This window comes from Rhinopithecus roxellana, chromosome 1 (genome assembly GCF_007565055.1).
Source record: "Rhinopithecus roxellana isolate Shanxi Qingling chromosome 1, ASM756505v1, whole genome shotgun sequence".
In the NCBI taxonomy this organism is placed as follows: Eukaryota; Metazoa; Chordata; class Mammalia; order Primates; family Cercopithecidae; genus Rhinopithecus; species Rhinopithecus roxellana.
Window position 1 is genome coordinate 197,953,043 of NC_044549.1, and position 12,159 is coordinate 197,965,201.

The 12,159-nt window shown below is 40.4% G+C and overlaps 1 protein-coding gene across 5 annotated transcripts in view; it reads left to right on the forward strand.

Annotated features, from left to right (window-relative positions):
• Window positions 1–12,159, forward strand: part of TCAIM (T cell activation inhibitor, mitochondrial) — a 72,044-nt gene that overhangs the window by 42,318 nt on the left and 17,567 nt on the right. The window lies entirely within an intron of this gene.

Below are 12,159 nucleotides of genomic sequence, written 5' to 3' on the forward strand. Positions count from 1 at the left end.
GGGAAATAATAAAGATTAGAGCAGATAATCAAAATAGATATTAGATAAACAGAGAATAGAAAAATGATAGAGAAAATCAACAAAACCAAAAGTTGGTTCTTTGGAAAGATCAGCAAAATCAACAAACCTTTAGCTAGATGGACTAAGAAAGAAAGAAGACTCAAATTACTAAAGTCAGGAATGAAAGTAGGAACATTACTACCAATTCCACAGAAATAAAGATTATAAGAGAGTACCATGGGCATTTGTACACCAACAAATTGGATAACCTAGATAAAATGGACAGATTTCTAGAAACACAAAATCTACCAAGACTAAACCACAAAGAAATAGAAAATGAGACTGAGACAGTAATTTTAAATTTCCCAACAAAGAAAAGCCTTGAACTGGATGGCTTCACTGGCAAATTCTACCAAACATTTAACAGCAATACTTCTCAAACTTTTCAAAAAGAAACTGAAGAAGGAACACTCCCTAACTCATTCTGTGAGACCAGCATTACCCTGATACCAAAGACAGACAAAGACACTACAAGGAAAGAAAACCACAGATCAATATCCTTTATGAACATTAATGCAAAAAGCTTCAAAAGATCCTAGAAAAATTAATTCAGCAGCATATTAAAAGGATTCTATACTATGACCAAGTGGGATATATTCCTAGAGTACAAGGATGGTTCAACATACAAAATCTATCAGTGTGATACACACTAACAGAATGAAGGAGAAACCCCACATGGTCATTTAAATCATCATTAAAATGATCATGATGCAGAAAAAAGCATTTGACAAAATTCAACATCCTTTCATCCTAAAAACAATAAACTAGAAATAAAGGAAACTACATCAACATAATAAAAGCTATATGTGAAAACCCAGAGCAAACATCATTCTCAATAGTAAAAGACTGAAGTTTTTCATGTAACATAAGAAAGTAGGCAAGGATGCCTACTTTCACCACTTTTGTTCATCATACTACTGGAAGTCTTAGAGCAATTAGGCAAGAAAAAGAAATTAAATTCCATCTACTTGGAAAGGAAGAGGTAAAATTATCTGTTCAGAGATGATAGTGGTCTTATACATAGAAAACTCTGAAGATTCCACTGAGAATCTATTAGAACTAATAAGCAAATTCAGGAACTTAGCAGGATACAATACACAAAAATTAATTGCATTTCTGTATACTAGCAATGAATCCAAAAAGGGAATTACAAAAACAGTTCCATTTACAATAGCATCAGAAAGGATAAAATGCTTAGGAATTGACTGAAGAGATGAACAACTTGTAGTACAATGAAAACTATAAAACATTTCTGAAAGAAATTAGAGAAGATATAAATAAATGGAAAGGCATTCTATGATCATGGATCAGAAGATAATATTAAGATGTCAATACCCAAAGCAATGTACAGATTTAATGCAATCCCTATCAAAATCTCAACGACATTTTTCCCACAAGTAGAAAAACCCATCCTAAAATTAGAATTTCAGGGGACCTCAGATAGCCAAAACAATCCTGAAAAAGAAGAGCAAAGCTGGAGAACTCACATTTCCTCACTTCAAAACTTACTACAAAGCTATAGTAAACAAAGCATTATGATACTGGCATAAAAACAGACATATAGGCCAGGTGTGGTGACTCACTTCTGTAATCCTAGCACTTTGGGAGGCTGAAGCAGAAGGATTACTTGAGCCAACCAGCCCAGGCACTATAGTGAGACCCCCATCTCTATAAAAAGAAAAATACACAAGCATATAGACTAATGGAATAGAATAGAGAATACAGCATTAAATCCTTGCATATATGGTCAGCTGGTTTTCAACAAGAATGCCAAGACCACTGAATGGGGAAAAGATAATCTTTTCAACAAATGGTACTGGGAAAACTGGCCACATGCAAAGGAATGAAGTTGGACACTGACTTACACTAAAATTAACTCAAAATGGATCTTTGACCAAAATGTAAGACATAAGCCATAAAACTCTTAGAAGAAAACATAGGGCAGAAGATTCATGACATTGGATTTGCCAGTGATTTCTTGGATATAACACCTAAAACACAGGCAGCAAAAGAAAAATAGACAAATTGGATTTCATGAACATTTTTAAAGTTTATGCACTAAAAGACACTATCAGTAAAATGGCAACCCACAAAATAAGAGAAAATGTTTGCAACTCATATATCTGATAAAGGAATTGATATCCAGAACAGATAGAGAACTGGTAAAACTCAACAACCAGCAAAAAACCCATTTCAAAAATGGGCAAAGGACTTGAATAGACATTTCTCCAAAGAAGGTATATAAATGGCCAATAAGCACATGAAAAGATACTCAACATCATTAATCACTACGGAAATGCAAATTAAAACTACAGTGAGGTACCTACTCACACCCATTAGACTGGCTACTGTCCAAAAAACAAAATAGCAAGGGTTGATGAGGGTGTGGAGAAACTGGAACCCTTGTGCACTGTTGGTGGAAATGTGAAATGGTGCAGCTGCTATGGAAAATGATACGGTGATTCCTCAAAAACTTAAATATAGATTTACCACAAAATTGAGAGCAGTGTCTCAAGTAGATATTTGTATACCCATGTTCATAGCAGCATTATTCACAATAGCCAAAAGGTGGAAGCAACCCAAGTGTCCATCAGTGGATGAATGGATAAGCAAAATTTGATATACTCATACAGTGGAATGTTAGCCTTAAAAAGGAAGGAATTCTGACACCGTCTACAATATATGAACCTTGAGGACATCGTGCTACATGAAATAAACCAGTCATAAAAAGACAAATGGTATATGATTCTACTTATGTGAAGTACAAGGAGTAGTCAGATTCACAGAGACAGAAAATAGAACAGTGGTTGCCAGGGGCTGGAGGGAGGGAAAGGGGGCATTAGTGTTTAATGGGTACAGAGTTTGAGTTGTGCAAGATGAAAAGAGTTCTGAAGATTGATGGTGCTGATAGTTGCACAACAATGTTAATGTACTTAATACCACTGAACTGTACACTTAAAAATGGTTAAGGGGCTGGGTGCAGTGGCTTATGCCTATAATCCCAGCACTTTGGGAGGCTGAGGCAGCAGGATCACTTGAGCTTAGGAGTTCAAGATCAGCATGGGCAACATGACAAGACCCTGCCTCTAAAAAAAAAAAAAAAAATTAATTAATTAGCCAAACTAATTAGCCAGGCATGATCACACCACTGCACTCTAACCTGGGCAACAGAGTAAGACTCTGTCTTTAAAAAAAGAAAAAAATAATTAGGTTAGGAAAAATATATTAGTGATTACTAACTAGTATTTACTTGTTTATAGGTAATTTCATTTTTTATAAAATCAGCATTTTTAAAAAAGTTTTTGCTTAGTAGAGGTTAAACATTCTGGCTTACTTGGTATTTTACTATGGAATAAATATGAGATTTCTTTTATCTCAATAGTAATTAATTGGACTCACCATTGAAAACAAAGGCTCTGAATTTTTAAATGTCTGTGATTATAAAATTAAGCTAAGAATTAAAATGATTTATGTGACAAATTCAGGCAGTAATGATCCTTTAAAAATCCAATAAAGTATTCTCATTTAGAGAGTAATTTAGAACTTTATTTCTGACCTAAAGTATGGTTAGACAAGGTAACCATGTGTTTCCACATTGATCAGGAAGGTATTCTTTTCTATTTGCCTTATGGTTTAATTTATAGTCAAATTTCATGCTGTCTAGTGATCTCACTGTGATGACATTCAGATTAAGCACACATTAGATAATAAAAGACTCATCTTTCCCTCATGGGGGTAATAGGATAATGGAGGACATAAGACATGTAGAGATAAATTTTTATACAAACAGGCTGTGATGGGTCCAAAAAGGAATACTGAATAAGTATTACAGCCAATCACAGGACATATATTAGGGAGCTCAGAAAGATTTTCAATTAAATCTAGCTCTTGGCTTACTTCCAGTTTTCATAGTTTTTGCTTGATGTGGGAACAGATCATTCAAAGTTGTTTAATGGGAATCCTCATTGCCACATTCATTTTTCTCTAGACTATTGAAATAACTTCCTAAGGATCTTTCTACCACCAGTTTCTCTTCCCTGCAACCTAGATTCTACATTCCTTCTATATTCCCAACTTTACCAAAGGCTTTGATCACATCATTCCCCTTAATAGCTCACGCATTATTGAGAGGAGATCCCAGTTGGTAGCCTGCAAATACAGGCGTTTATTAAATTTCATGGAGCTTGATAAATAAGAAAATACTGATAGACACATTTTTAGGAATTTTTGGAAGACAGAAAGCAGATGAGCTCAGAACTGTGGAGAAACAAGCCAGCCAGAATGCCTGCTATCACCTCTACAATGTATTTGTCCTGGAGAGTCCAGCCAGTGTATAATAAGAAACAGAAATGGGACATGTAAATATTGGAAAGGCAGAGATACACTTCCACTACTTAGGATTGTCACTAAGAAAATCAAATGGAATTTTATTAGTCAAGAGTTTTTGATTGCCAGTGAAAGAAACCAGCTCTATCTAATGTAAATAGAAAATAAATTACAAGGATATGAAGTATCTTGTCATATTTACAGAATATTGGAGGACATGGTTGAGAAAATGTCCTGATGGGTATGAGCTGAGAAAAGAGACTCTCACTTTACTGTAGATGCTTTTGTGCAGAGTGTTTTACCCTAAGAAATAGATCCATATACTTATTTAAATTGTTTTAAAGAAAAATACAGGGACTGCTGATCCTGAAAAAGTTAAGGAGCATAAAAAATAATTCTGAAAGGCTGGGTGCAGTGGCTCACACCTGTAATCCCAACACTTTGGGAGGCCGAGGCGGGTGGATCATGAGGTCAGGAGATCGAGACCATCCTGGCGAACACGGTGAAACCCTGTCTCTACTAAAAATACAAAAAACACTAGCTGGGCATGGTGGTGGGTGCCTGTAGTCCCAGCTACGCAGGAGGCTAAGGCAGGAGAATGGCGTGAATCCAGGGGGCAGAGCTTGCAGTGAGCCGAGATCACACCACTGCACTCCAGCCTGGGCAACAGAGCAAGACTCCGTCTCAAAAAAAAAAAAAAAAATCTGAAAATTTGTCTCTGATTACCTTCACCTGACAGTTGCATTGATAGTTGCACTGATTTGATCAAAATTCAGAAACACAAGATGGTGTCTCTTGTACATAAGCACCAAAACTAAAAAGAAAATGCTTTTGTTGACTTTATTTTCAGTTTTGTTTTTCACATATTCAAGAATAAAGACATTCTCTACAATTATTTTTTTTCTCTAGAGAAATGCTTACAAACAGTAGCCAGCAACTTACACTTCTTTTTTTTTAAGCTATTTTTTAATTTTAATTTTGACATAATTTCAGACCCACAGAAAATTTGCAGGAATAGGGCCAGGCAAACTGGCTCGCACCTATAATCCCAGCTACTCAAGAGGCTGAGACAGGAGAATCACTTGAGCCCGGGAGGCGAAGGTTGCAGTGAGCTGAGCTGAGATTGCACCACTGTCCATCAGCCTGGGCAACAGAGCCAGAAGCTGGGAAAAAAAAAAAAAAAAAAAAAAAAAAAAACACTTTAAAATTAGCCACACCTGTAGTTCTTTCGACTCCTGAGGCCAAGTAGGAGGATTGCTTGAGCCCAGGAGTTCAAAATTACAGTGAGCTATTGATGGCAGCAGCAGCCCCATCTGGAGCAGCCACTGCTAAGACGCCGGGTGCAGCAGGAGAGACGTGGCCGGGGCTGCATGCTCTTCAGAGCTGGTGTGGGCTGGGAACAGGCAGGAGCCCTGCCTCCTACTGAATTGGTAGGGTGGGAGCCACATGCTCCCTGGCACAGCTGCAGCTGCCCAGCCACCCACTCTGGACTGGGACATCTCTGGGCTCTCAGGGGCCTGGGAACCCCTGCCCCTGCCAGCTCAGAAGTACCTGCTCCCACTCCCTGGCCTCTCCCAACTCCCAGTGCCCCCTCAGGTGCAGAGCAAAGTTGTAGCAGAGCCTGGGCGCTGTCACAACCTGGCCAGGGTGGTGCTGACACACCAGCCCCCTGCTGTCTCTGTCCCCTCCGGACTTTGGGTGCTGATGAGCATGGGAGGGAGGCATGGTGAGGGTGGCTGAGGGCAGCTTGGCCCAGGCCTGTAGGTACCCCTCAGCACAAACAGCCTGGGCACCATGGATGGCATGTTGATGGCGGGAGGCAGATAGGTTTCTGGGCAGAAAGGGCCAGGGCCCTGATGAAACCCCACCTTCAAGCCAGGAACAGCCTGAAGTGTGGAGACTGGGCTGCCAGTTCCAGGTGAAGTCCGTGGCCCAGAGTAAAGACTTCATTGATGACGGTTTGGCCAATTGGATGGTGCTTTTTCCAGGCCCACCAGGAAAAACCTTTCTGAGCACATAAAAACCCTGAACTCAGCCAGACTCATGCCAACATTGGGACTACCAGCTGCAGGAAGGAGTTACCCACTTCAGGTCTCCTCAATGTTGAGACAGCCTGCCTGTGAAAAGGAGCTACCCACTGTGCGTCTCTTCTCTGCTGAGAGCTGGACACTCGTGGGGACCACCTGCCTGCAGAAAGGAGCTACCCCAGGTCTCCTGAGAGCTGTTCTATCACTCAGTGAAACTCCTCTCTGACTTGCTCATCCTCCAGTTGTCCACATACCTCATTCTTCCTGGACATGGGACAAGAACTTGTGAACACCTAATGGTGGGACTTAAAGAGCTGTAACACAAACAGCTGAAACACGCCCTCTGCTCACCACATTACAAGTGACAAGGAGAGAAAAGCTGCAGCTTTTCGGGGAGGCCAGACCTAGGGGCTCCCCAAGCCAGGGCTGTGACACCCACTTTGGGGCCCTGTGGTTCCTGGTGTCTCCAGGCTTCCAGGAACCACCATGTCCCTCGGTTCCCACAGTGGTACATCTGGTCATCTGCAGCCTTGCATGGAGCCAGCGCCTGTGCTGGTGCATGGGTTTGCCTGCTCCACTGCAGTCAGCATACCTGGCTGTGCACAGTGGCTGGACCCTACGTTCACTCACACACCCCTTGCCACTCTGTGCCTGGCTGGCCCTTGGCAGACGTGGGATCTGGGCCAGTAGTGTGAGCTGAGTGCAGCCTGCCAGGCCAAGTGGGCAGAATGAGCCCAGTGGGCCTGAGCCAAACTCAGGCAAGGACACTACCAACCACAGAGGTTTCCAGCTGGAAAAGCGACACCCCAAGGATCCCGTGACACTATGATGGTGCTGTTGTACTCCAGCCTGGGCAACAGAGCAAGTCCCTGTCTCTAAAATAAAAAAGGTAGAGACTAAAATAAAAGAAAGAAAATTTGCAGAAATAATATAAAGAAGTCCCATGTAACTTCCATCCAAATTCCTCAAATGTTAACTTTGTACTACATTTGCTTTATCATTATATATATATTTAAATATTGAAATTATATATGTATATTTATACACATTTTTTCTCTAAACCATTTGAGTAAGTTGCAGCCACGATGTCCCTTTACCCCTGAATACCTAGGTTGTACATTTTTTAAATATAAAAACATTATCTTGGAAAATAATAAAAATTAAAAAGTTAGCACTTATGACAATACTGTTAGCTAACCCTGAGATGTTATTCAAATGTCACTCATTTTCTGAGTGCTGCCCTTTATTAGGAAAAGAAAATCCCAAATCATGAGCCACATTTGGTTGTCAAATCTCTTTAGTCTTTTTTAATCTGGAACAGTTCCTCAGTGTTTTCTTGTCTTTCATTACCCTGATGAATACAAGCCAATTATTTTGTAGGATGTCTTACCATTTGTTTATCTGATGTTTCCTCATAATTACAGTCAGAGTTTTTCACAGGCCTACCCCAGAAGTGATGTTGTGGTGTTTTCAGTGGATTATGTAGGAGGCATGTGATGTTTATGTAACCCATTACTAATGATACTAATTTCTTCCAGGAAGTTATGATTTTTTTTCCTTTAATTAGCTTCTGTTAAGGAGATATTTAGGGCTATATAAATATTCTTTTACTCCTTAGATTTTTACTACCTCACTTGCTCTAATATTCATTGATGATTCTTGCTTGAATCACATATTACTCTGCTGGTTGCCACATGTTGATTTCTTCATTTCATCGTCTCTTCATATGGGGACTATATGAAGTGCCTATGTCCCCATCTTTCCTATTATTCCCTTACTTTCTGGTTCACCAAGTTGTTCCAGGTTCATCTGTACTGTTCCTGCTCCAAAGTTTGATTCAGTTTTGCCAGGAAGCTCTGGCTCTTTCTAGTAGGGATTGGTTTATAGACACCAACATTCAGTGCTACATGTGCTCAGTTACTACTAATCCTCTCAGTGGCCAGAGCCAGGAAACATGTATCTTTATATCTGTATATATTAAAAACCATGGCCGGGTGCAGTGGCTCACGCCTGTAATCCCTACACTTTGGGAGGCCAAGGTGGGTGGACCACGAGGTCAGGAGTTCAAGACCAGTCTGGCCAATATGGTGAAGCCCCGTCTTTACTAATAATACAAAAATTAGCCGGGCATGGTGGTGCCCACCTGTAGTCCCAGCTACTCAGGAGGCTGAGGCAGAAGAATCACTGTAACCTGGGAGGCGGAGGTTGCAGTGAGCTGAGATCATGCCACTGCACTCCAGACTGGGTGACACAGTGAGACTCCGTCTCAAAAAATAATAATAATAAAAACAAAAACCATGTTGAGAGTCTTTGTTTTTACTTCAGTTTTTAGAAACAAAACACAAATATTGTTAAGCTAGACCAGTTTATTTTTATACATTAAATGTAAGAATTCCAAAAATCAATTCATGAATCTATAAGATCATATTTGAATCTATGTTGCAAAACATTTGGGCCCCAAACCAAACATAGTGTATCATTTGATAATTCATATGTCAATAAATCGTGCTTTCTCTTACATGATTTTAAGTAAGTTGAACAATATGTATTAATAAGTGTGGAAAAGTTGGAAAATTGTAATGCTATATCCAATAGTAGTGATATAAATTAAGATATATTTACCTGCTTAATCACATGCCATGCAGAAGTGACAAAATGTTTACCAGTATTCTTAAAGAGGGTATAGGAAGGATTATTAATTGCTATGCAACGTCAGTGAATTTTAAAAAAACCATTGAACACTTTCACCTAGAGGATAAACTTCCAATTCCCTTTCTCAGTGTGTAAGACCCTTCATGGTCTGACCCCACTTTACCCGTCATCCCTCTCCAGTCTCTTATGCCCTTCTCTCCCTCTAAGCATCCTGTCATCAGGGCATATTGGCTCATCTCATAGATCTTTGTGCACTATTATGATTGACATGCCATTCTCTCTCACCTACCTGGAAAGATCTGATACATCTTTTGGATTCCAGATCACATACTACCTGTTCTACAGAATCTTCCAGGAAGAATTACTACTTCTTTTCTCATACTAGTTCTTCTATTCTAATTGCTTATCTCTATATTCCTTATTAAATCTGTCTTCCTTTAAAACAAGGACTTTATCTTCCTTGTAATTCCAACACAACACAATGTCAGGCATTCAGGATAAATGTTTAATAGATGCATAATGATTTGTCAGTTTCAATATTCTAAACTTGATAATTTTTAAATGCTTTAGATCACAATATCTAAAACATATAAAGTGACTATTAAGGAACCTAGTGCTCCCTTCAGTAGTACATATACTGAAAATGGAATGAGGCCAGGTATAGTGACTCACACCTTTAATGCCAGCACTTTGGGATGCCAATGCAGGAAGATCACTTGAGCCCAGGAGTTGAAGACCAGTTTGGGCAACATAGCAAGACCTCATCTCTACAAATAATAATTTTTAAAAATGAGGTGGGCATGGTAGTACATGCTTGTAGTCCCAGCTACTAGAGAGGCTAAGGCTAGAGGATCACTTGAGCCCAGGAGGTCGAGACTGCAGTGAGCCATGATCACACCAATCTATTCTAGCCTGGGCAACATAGTTAGACCCCATCTCAAAAAAATTGGAACAATACAGAGAAGATTAGCATAGCCAGTTAAAAAAAATTCTTTTTAAGAAAAAATGAGGCCGGGTGCGGTGGCTCAAGCCTGTAATCCCAGCACTTTGGGAGGCCGAGACGGGCGGATCACAAGGTCAGGAGATCGAGCATCCTGGCTAATACGGTGAAACCCCGTCTCTACTAAAGAACACAAAAAACTAGCCGGGCGATGAGGCGGGCGCCTGTAGTCCCAGCTACTTGGGAGGCGGAGGCAGGAGAATGGCGTAAACCTGGAGGCGGAGCTTGCAGTGAGCTGAGATCCAGCCACCGCACTCCAGCCTGGGGGACAGAGCCGGACTCCGTCTCAAAAAAAGAAAAAAAAAGAAAAAATGGCCAGGCATGGTGGCTCATGCCTATAATCCTAGCATTTTGGCAGGCCGAGGCAGGAGAATCACTTGAGCACAGAAGTTTGGGGCCAGCCTGGGCACCAAAGTGAGACCTAGTCTGTACAAAAAAACGAAGAAAGGGAACCTCTGGTTTTCCTGGAGTTTTCTGTTGCATAGTAATGCCTAGGGCCCACTCCCTACCACCTTGTTTTGGAATCTGAAATGTTCCCCTCAGCCCAGAGTCACTTTACCATTCTATCCCCGCTCCCTCACCACCCACTCCTGCAGCAGCTCGTCAGCCTCCCAGGGCTCCATCCAGGTCACTCATTTCTCTGGACTTCCCTTGGGTAGCCAGTGACCCTGAGCACTAACAAGCACCCTTGTGTCATGATTATAGCACCAAGTGAGAGACGGTTTCTACAGAGGTGGTGCTGCTCTCTAGAAGGCCACACAGGCTTTCAGCTGTTTTCTGAAAGCTATCTTCTAATCTTTAAAGATTTTTTTTTTTTTTTTTTTTAATTTTTGGATGGAGTCTCACTCTGTCACCCAAGCTCTGGAGTGCAGTGGCGTGATCTCAGCTCACTGCAACCTTCGCCTCCCGGTTCAAGTGATTCTCCTGCCTCAGCCTCCTAAGTAGCTGGGATTACAGGTGCACGCCAACACGCCAGGCTAATTTTTTGTATTTTTTAGTAGATACGGGGTTTCACCACGTTGGCCAGGCTGGTCTCGAACTCCTGACCTCATGATCTGCCCACCTCAGCCTCCCAAAGTGCTGGGATCACAGACTTGAGCCATCACACCCGGCCAAAGCATTTTTGATATTTAGTTCTTGTAAGACTATTGAGGTAAACATTCTAAGAAATACAGGTTTAGAGAACATCTTTCTGCTGAGCTTATCATAGAGTTGATATAGTTGAGACGAGACTGAAACTGGACATTTGGTTGGGTGGAAAGGAATGGAGGTGTCACTGAGCACCAGGGTAGTGAAGAAGCCCTCCTGGAAGGAGGGTGTGGCAAAATGACTAGATTGGTAAGGTCTGACCAGTTAGAGGGACTAGGTTACAGGGATGAGGGAATAAGCATTGGGAGCTCAGGGTAGTAATATCCAAGACTAAAATAAAGGGAGAAACTGGAGTCCACCCAGCTAGAATCCACAAAGTAATCTTTTCATATTCCTTCATCAGGACCCATTGCCTCTTAATTGTCACTAGTCCCATCAGATATGTCTGTTGAGTTTGACTTTTACACCTTTTTTAGCTCTATTATAATATTTGGTCACTTACTCCATAATTAGTATTAGTTCTACCCTCCCATATGTGTATGACTGACATCAGTGAAGATCTAGTATAGCTTACTGAAGTTAGTAATAAACACACTTTGAAGTATTTTTAATTAAAAAAAATTATATCTAGAAATCTAGTGACAGGTTTGATATAATTAAAATTTAATTTTTTAATATGCAAAGAAGGTTGTCATAACTAGAATATGATTTGACAGGTGTTGGCAGTTCTCCAAGCAACTTATTTTAAAAGTAGGTATTTCTGAAAAAGAATAGGTGGAAGTAAAGGTTTGATTGAAAACTCGGTTTAATACCGGGGCTGCTTTAAGGTCATTTATGTGTCCTTTTTTTTTTTTGAGTACAATTTTTTTTAACTTTTAGGTTCAGCAGTACATGTGTAGGTTTGTTATATAAATAAACTCTCATCATAGGGGTTTGTTGTACAGTTAATTTTGTTACCTACGTACTAAGCCTAGTACCCTATAGTTGTTTTTACTGATCCTGTCT